Below are 8,949 nucleotides of genomic sequence, written 5' to 3'. Positions count from 1 at the left end.
ACTTGTCTCGAGTTGTTCTTCAATATCTCAATACAATATTGTAACTATAAAACTTATATAATTTTATTTTGAAAAAAAAAACAGAATTCACAAAAAATAGCTCTATTTTACCTGTAGTTACTTTTTATTCCTATTCTAATCTCGAAATAAATATTTTTATTTCAGAATCTGGTGTGTCACATTAGTCTTTTTTTTATTTTCTGCGAAAAAATATGATCAAGATGCCGCTTTCTGACGGAAGATGAGCGATGAAATAATTACGAAATCTAATAGTGGTAGCAACATTCTCTTCGTCGATGAAGATGCACCCAGCGCAGACTGCAACGCCTCCCGTCCGATCTCGTCGTAGACCACGTGAAAGGAGCTGACAAACGCCGTAAATAGAAAGACGTGTTCGCGAAACGTGCAGAGCTTCACACATCCGATCTATCAAAGTGGAAGATGTCGCTTAACGACAACAAGATGCTCAATCATCGGCGGGATTCACCTCAACAGCGTTACTCGCGACAATTGTCCGTTCAAAAAAAGAATCAGAACGAAAAAATCGGGAGCGCCCTGCAGCGTTACGAGAACGCGGTGCTCAAGTATCAAAAGCCAAAGCCGCGACCCAAACGGCAGATCAGCAGGGAACGTCAGCAACAGCAGCAACAGAGCAATTACTCGAGCAGCGACGAGAGCATTGCGAGGAACAAATCAAAGAGCACCAGCTCGATTGACACGCAGTCGGTGAACAATATTCTAGACGAGTTTGAAGACTTGGATTATTGCAGGTCGTCGGATCTCAGTGACGTCGGCAGCATCAGCGTGACGAACTTCGAAGAAGTTATGATGGATCAGCAGAAGCGACAGCAGCAGCAACAACAAGGACGATCGAAATTAACTAACACGGTTCAGACCAAATCTATCCCAAGAGAGAAGATTCAACCGATGCTGAAAGTGAATCAGCAGACTCAAGTGAGACAGCGTTCACGAGACAGACAGAAAGATTGCGGCAGCAAAGTGCATCACCTCGTCCCATCCGAGGACACCTGTCGTGTCTCAACAATGGACAATGCGATTGAGAGCAGTCGTTCCAAGATGCCGGAGGTTTTGCTGCGTAAAGGCGAAGTCCAGAAGAGAGTGGATGAGTGGCTGAATCAAGCGCACAGTCAGAACTTTCCACGTGATAAACCTCTAACGAGATCGAACAGCAGCGCTGAACAGAAGAGCCAGCGAAGATACCGTCAGGATTCGAGATCTAGATCGATCGACGAGGCGAGGAACAGACTGAACGGAGGAGCGTCTTCGAGCTACGACGACCTGACTCGCGTGAATCGCAAAATGGTAGAACGTAATAGGCCGGAAAAGGTGAACGTCGGCGTGAACACTAGTAAAGGCACGTACAAAGAGTACTTGGCTGTGAAGAGCAAAATTAACCAGTCGGATTACGGTTCCAGTGCTCAATCGACCGTCACGCCCTCGAGATCGAGCGATTCCAGCCCGGCCTCCAGAATCCCTCAGAGAGGCCCACTTGGCTCGTCAAGCTTCAGATCCAGACGTGCCGAAGGAAACATCGAAGAAAAAGGCTTGGGAGAAAACCGGATTATAAACTTGGCGAGGACGAGATGCGAGCTGGATCACAGAGCTACCGTTAACAGCTCAAAGGTGGCCGAAGTGTCTACCGTTACGACTTCAACAACGACAACGATGACAACATCAATTATCCCCTGTAGAAGACCGTCGCTGAAATGTTCCGGGAACGCGGATCAGAACTGTGCGACAGCGTGTTCGCTCGTTAAGGAGGAGACGGAGACGCGTTTGCCGCGCGGGACAAGCTCCGCGAAGGGCCTGTTGTCGGCCGACAACCTTGGTGACCAAGGCGAGCCAATCTCACCAAATAAGGACGGAGAAAGTAGGCGAGCGGCTGCTGTGGCGAGCGGTTCGACGCCGCGACCCATCGCGACTGCCGGTAAAGCGGTCGAGATGGCCTGTAAATCGACGGAAGCGCCAACGAAATGCGCTGCTGGCTATATTCGAGATAATGCATCTTCGAGAATCACGTCGGCAGAATCGGGACGTCGACTGCAGACTTCGGAAAATTCTCGAAAAGATTCGAAATCGATCGATCAATCGCGGCAGGAACAGCCAATTTACGGTTTGCCGGTTGGCGCTCGAGTGCGAGCTCTTCAAGGTCAGGTGGAATCGCGCAGTCTGAGATCCAGATGTTATCAGATCGACGGGACGTCGATGGAGATTAGAAAACCGTCGGTTCTGCCGCAAAAGGATCACGGTGCATCGCCCTCGCGAGATACCGCGTCGCAGGAACGAACAAAGGTGTCGACGGGCGCGTCTTCGTCGAGTTTCAAACCGAACAACCGAGTCTACACCGCGACAAGCGGTCTGCAGCAACAGCTGAGCGAACAGAACACCGCGAAATCCAAGATTGCAAGCTGCGAAAGCGTCTCGTCCAGTAGAATCACACGTTACGTTCCGTCGGATCATGTGGAAAGGATTTACGAGCGGAGTTTGCAACCGCAAGTGATTCACGCGGACGATCTTGAGTCGATACTTCGACCTTCTCTACAAGTGTCTCCTTACGGTGAAAAAATCAACGTAACTAGATCGGATCGGGAGCCGCCTGTCAAGGAAACGTCGATAACTCTCGAGGATGAGTCGTCCGACAGGATCGGCGAGTCGCGACACGAGCATCTCGAAACTATCGACGAGGACGATCAAAAGAACGAAATAAATTTGCTATGTAGGTATCCGGAGATTGGTTTGAAACAGTGTTTAAAGGTAAAACAGAGTTTGCCGAATGGACGATGGAAGGAATCGGTGGATAAAAAAAAAGACAGTTTGATTTACACCAAGTGGGATCAGCAGCAAGTCGTTGTTAATGAACCGGCGATGACCTTCGCCACTTTCCAATCGACGTCACCTTGCCACAGCAATGCTAAGTCGAAAGTTCAACCTCGATCTCGAGAAATAAAAGAATCCAAAGGTCACGAAGAAATCAGACAGGATCCGGAGGAGCCAGTAACGTTCGAAGATTTTGCGGCTCACTACGAAAACATTTCGAGAGTGGAATCGGATCAATTAACAATTCATTCGAGAGAGAACAGTAATTTGTCGACCGCAACGATTCCCGTGGACGAACTGGAGAGTCAGCGAGGCTCAAGACTCAAGATCGAGGAAGATCCTTCTCGAAGTAGATTACAGTTCGGGGAAAAGTTGGAAAATCTCGCGGTTCAAGAAACAGCGAAGGACACCGATGAACGCGGTGCGGTGATTAACGAAGTTCTCGTTAAGAACCTGCAATTCGAACAGGATTTGCCGGAAAATCCGTCGGCCGAACAAACAAATAAAGTGAATTACAGTGTTCAGCAGGTGAATTTTCGCAATGTTTTGTGCGACGATTACGAAAATGAGAAATTGAGAGACAAAAAAGTGTACATGACGAAGGAAGAGATGGATCACCAGAGATTAATAGATATGCTGAAGAAAAGAGACTACGAGACACTGAAAACGGTGAGTAAAAACACAAATCACACACTTTATTCTTATTTCTCTTACAATTATATACGATTGAATAATTAATTACGTGTGTGACGTATCAACGGAGATTGCATTGGTTGAAAAAATTGCGAGTTCGCGCGCGCGGTCGAAATTCATCGTCGGCGAATCGACGACAATGCGATATTCGATCTTGATATCGATTGTTTTCTCATTGCAAGATACTTCGTTTTAATCGCGATAAAACTCGCCGACAACAAGATATACTTGACAGTAAGCCAATAATTAGCGCTCGCATTGCTACACGATAGTCCGCAGCTCTTTCGGTAATTACAAGCCCCGTGTATAATCGAAATTGTTCGTTTCACTAGACGCTTTATTCCAATCAGGTAACAAATACACCAAATTGCCATTACACAACGCCCCAATGCTGTTTACGTGTCACCGCGTTGTCAATGAATGACCAGTTATTTAACAGAGCGAATTTTAACTTCCTGAATTCCGACGGTACAACGAACGAAATTAAACGAGCTAATTATGACAATGGAGTGAAAATGATATCTTGCAATTGCGTGGATCGATGCTCATTTTAATATTTATCAAAAATGACTAGAGTTAATAAACAAAACTTTAGCACTGACCATGTATTAAAAAAAATATATGTTAAATTCGTGTCAGAAAATGATCTTTATGATATCGATACACTCGATCGATTATTAATTACCGTGAGTAAAAGGCAAATCCTGACAGCAGATACTTTCTGCTGAATTGAAGAATAACATTTGATTAAATCTCTCTATGCGCTTATCCTGTTTCTCATCTCGGTTAATTATTACGATGACTATTTATAAAGTCCGAGAGCAATTTTGTGCCGTGTTACATCGAGCTACACGTGTTTATGCGGGTTGTAGAAGATCGTTGGCGAACTCGACTCGAGCGCCTAGTACGTGCAAAATGTCGCCGGTGGAATAAGCAGTAATCACGTGCCTCTTAGTAATGTTAGTTGTCATAAAAGAGAACTGTGATGTAATGTAATTATCAAGTTTCTGCGTCGCGGTCGCCGTAAACGTGATGTAATGGGGTTTGCGCGCGTGTCTCGGTATATCAAATTTTCCTCAGAGGAGTAATATTTCATTCCCAAGCGGAATGCAAAGTGTGGAAGGATAATTCGCGCAGGACTCTCCCCTTTTCCTTGAACCCCCAACTTGAAATAGAAAGAGCACCGCTGATATTTCGTCGCGATGTTTTAATCTCAATATCTGTAGCTCGTCATTTCATCACATATGCGACTGTGTTTATTCTTACCAAATGAGCAAGTTTGTTTTAACCTCGATTGGAGCGATCCGCGAAGAATCAAAATGATTAGCGAAAGCGCCAAAAACAAATATTTAAACAACTAATACGAAGAAGCACCAGCGAAATACTCGCATTGAACGAGGCTGAGTCTAGACGTTGATCATGACTGCTCTTGAAAGGTACACGAGCGAGAAGATCTTTCTGTTTGTCGTATAAGAAATAAGGGTGACCGTGGTGGACGAGAGGATAAGACAAGGAAGACGGAGGAAAGGAGAGAGCAGCATGATTTATGATTCAACTCAGCTGGGAACCGAGCATAAGGTATGCGGTTCATACTATGCTTTAGCGTGCAAGAAAGATGCAATAAATTGTTCCACGCGTACGCAAGTACGTCTCGAGAACAGAGGGTAAATGCGAGACTCGCCCTTAACGAGATTCGCCCGGTCGTCCTTTCTCTCAGCGACGTTGACCTTCGAATACGTAACAAACTCATTTTCTTTCACCTGTTCTCAACATAGATTGAATATAAACATCAGCGTTATTCTGCTGCGCCATTTGAGACAGTAATCACAAATGTGGTCAAATCTGTTTCTTGTTGCAAATGTAAAAAGTTGGCAGGATAAATCCTACCATTTTTTTATTGATTATTTGCTCTTCAATATGAATTAGCGACATTGCATTCTCTACAAAAGAAACATAATATATACAGTCGGATCCCCCATCTCACTTTCTCGAATCAGTTTGTCAGGCAACCTCTCCACCAGTGCGAGAGGAGATTTCGGATTCGGTTTGTCCGATTATGTGCGCACATGTGTATGCGTTCTCACACGCGGTTGTGTGCGTTATCTCACACACATTTATGCGGAACTACGCGTTTTGCTGTGGACGCGATCGATTGAATTTGCGCACTACAAAATTCGTGGATGGCACGAACTCTCGAGACGTCGCGTCATACTCGCTCCCCGTGAATTGCATCGAACAGCCCGAAGCTCGTAAATTTCCGTGATGGAGGAGACTCGACGAGGACGCGCGCGCTCGGACCGAACTTCCGAAGTGACGATGTTCGCGCGCATCTCTCTGTAAAGTTGTGAACAAACTCCACAATAAACATACACGTTCACTCGAAATTTTTCAAGAAAACACGCGTATTTTTCAATATTAAATATTGTTACAGTATTTATTTGCTTACAAAATCAACACAAAACGTTGTCGACAATATTACAGTTTTATAAGAGAGAATTTCATACAACTAAGCCTCTAAACTTTCTAAGGTTTTTCCTTATAGAAAATTTAATATATATTACGACTTTTTCGCTTTAATACTCGATATTATAATATCGTGCGGTTAACCGGTTTATCTACGTTACGAAATGGGAATTCGTACAGTTCTCGGTTATCATTTGCCACGATATTCAAAGAGCTAATTAAACCTCTTTAATTACAATTTCATTATATCTCATCGTCGAAATTGCGAAATCCGTCTGAATAATAATCGGATTAACTGCACGCGTGTGTGCTTGTGCAACTTCGCGATGGAAAAGAGACGTATTTGGCAACGTGCCGCGATGTTTCATGTGAGAATGCGAAGAAATGCGAATTTACTTTAACGAGCTGTCACACCACGCGCGATAATGAGCCAGTGTTTTTTTGAAAAATAGAAATTTGTCGCAATAGCAATGCGATACTACTGTCGCTTTGTCAATGCGTCGCTTTACTAATCGCTCCACATAATTTATGCGTGCTCGAGAGCGCGATCCTCGTGCAAATACGTAGGGCTGCATTGTGTGCAATCGTGCGTACGATAGGTACGTGTGTTAGCCAGATGGTGTGCAGTGGAATACGAGATAAATGATGTAAATCTATCAGTAATATAAATACGTGTGTGTAAAAGCGCGAATATGAACTTGACTCGTTTTAAGGTCAACTACGAATTGTTTCTCAAGTTGTGAAAAAACTCTTCTGCAGAGTTATTACCGGCGCTGTGAAGTGAACAGGTGTGCGAAGTTTATGAGCATTACTTGCTAGACTGAGCTCATGTACATTTACTGTTCTCTCTGTACACACGCATGCATGCGATGTCTTACAGGTATGTTTCCAATATCAAACATTTTCTCGCTCATACCAGTTCTACAAATTTAAATTTTTCGAACAAAACCGTGCGGTAAATACATCAAAAGAATTTAGCTATGTGCACTCCGTCAGAATTTTAAGTCCGATTGTCTCTCTCGATTGACAACGATCCGCGCTTTTAATTATCGATAATACAATAAAGAATTCCATTGGCGTTTCTCTCACGTATCTGCCATCCCTCGCGCGCGCACACACAGTGAAGAAGAACGCGCGCTCGTCTCGAACGTGTGAAGGTCCTTCAGACGACAAGGAGCGCTACGCTGTTTAGAAATCTACTCGAGCGCACAAAGGGATGTCAGCTCTCCTCCTGGTGGCAATGCCATGCCCGAGTGCTCTCCCGTGCCACGCACAAGCATTACTAGTCGCGCGACACATATGCACACGATATGGTAGCTCGCTTGCTGGTTGTTAACTTTCAATGGCGCGAGTCGAATAACATTGGTGAACTTTGCAATACGTAATATGGAGGTAGAGCAAAGAGAAAACAACGCATTGAGGGCTCGCGGAGATGGAAATCGTTCTTCACATTGTTCAAAAATGTGTCAGCAACTCGTTCGTTTTGCGTTTCGCAGTACGTGTGGAACAACTGGTTTCAGATTGTTAACTGGTTATCTATAAAAAAAATTTGTATTTTTATAAATCTATTTATTATATGTTTTCTATCTTCTCTCGAACTTTAGATATCATCAGAAATGTCATACGAAAGATAATACGTTGACGTCTTACGTTGAGAGATTGAAAACAAGCTTGTTGAGACAGAGGACCGTTACGTTATAGCATTACCTTATAAGAAGCGTCGACTCAGAACACTCCATCAGTTTCTTTGACCGAAAGTTGATTTACGTCAGACGCTGAGTCAAAGAGCGGTCGAGTGCTTTAACATTAGACTTGGAATGTTAGCGAACGTTGCAACCGTCCTTGCGCATCTCTCGCTGCTGCAACTGAGTGTGCAACCGTCCGAAACGCAAACCGTCGTGCTGGTATCGCGTTGTTGCTCGAAATAACGAGTAACCGTGTTTGCTCGTAATATGTTTTTCTCAAATACGACAAATTAATGGATAATGATTTGCGAGCTCTTTATCAATGAATTTCATTCGACAACAAATCTGTACATAATTATCCGAAAGAATATATCTTTTATAAAGAACGTAACATTAATACTATAATTAATGTAGAAGCAAAAATATCTAATAAATAATTCGTTGTACCTGCTAATAAACCGACACATTTAAAAAATGTGCAGATAGAAAAGAGAAGAGTTGTACACATCGCATATTTCCATTAAGATATTACGCGCTAGGAAGTTAATAACTCTTATTTGCGCCTAATTAGGCGCGACGTCGGCAGGTTTCCGATGTACAGTGCATTGCGCGCTTCGACGCGCAATTATTAAGAGCTCGCTCGATCCTGAAGCTGCTGCCGCTCGTTACGCAAGCATCTCGCGTTCTCCCGGCGACGTATCGATTTCTGCTAGACATGGAGAACCTGACCTACGGGTTTACGCGTGTACGAGCCGCTCTGCAACGCGCGCGCGGCTCGTACACGGGATATCCCGCGTATAAATTGCTCGATCACCGATAGGAGCCCGGGCAGCACGAACATGAAAGTACAAACGGCCATCGTCGGCCTGTATCAGTTCCGAATAGTTTATTATCGTCATAAACCACACGTGCATCGGACTATGCCGATGTTCGCGAACAATTCGATCGTGTATTTTGCTCTGCGAGCATCACCGCTCGCCTACGCGCCATAGTTATATCAAAGAGCGAAAAGACGGAACGGATTGATCTCATCGTTAAAAAAATATCATGATTCCCTTTCCGAGCGATATTTTGCGTTCGCAAAATGGATGAAATGCGTTAACGTCGTTAGGTTGTTATTGCTGCGCATGCTGGAAAAGTGGATGTAGCTTTTTCGTATTTTTCAAGATATACTAAAAATGCGAATCTCGCGTCGTAGAAAAACTATTGAACATTTTGATTTAAGCCAGAAATCACATTTTACAGGTAAATTCAGTATTAACTTTCAACA

General features: G+C 44.0%; 1 long non-coding RNA gene across 1 annotated transcript; it reads left to right on the top strand.

The window, feature by feature from the left end:
- Positions 1-3,764: 3,764 nt before the first annotated feature.
- On the top strand, positions 3,765-8,020 carry LOC109854188. Its single transcript, XR_002250195.1, has 3 exons — positions 3,765-3,881; positions 4,758-5,109; positions 7,599-8,020. It is a non-coding gene; the product is annotated as an uncharacterized LOC109854188 (long non-coding RNA).
- The last annotated feature ends 929 nt before the right edge of the window (positions 8,021-8,949 follow it).

Source organism: Pseudomyrmex gracilis, unplaced genomic scaffold (genome assembly GCF_002006095.1).
Source record: "Pseudomyrmex gracilis isolate BER0280 unplaced genomic scaffold, ASM200609v1 scaffold_60, whole genome shotgun sequence".
NCBI classification, from domain to species: Eukaryota; Metazoa; Arthropoda; class Insecta; order Hymenoptera; family Formicidae; genus Pseudomyrmex; species Pseudomyrmex gracilis.
Note: the sequence above shows the minus strand (reverse complement) of the source record. Positions and strands in the feature narration are given on the sequence as shown.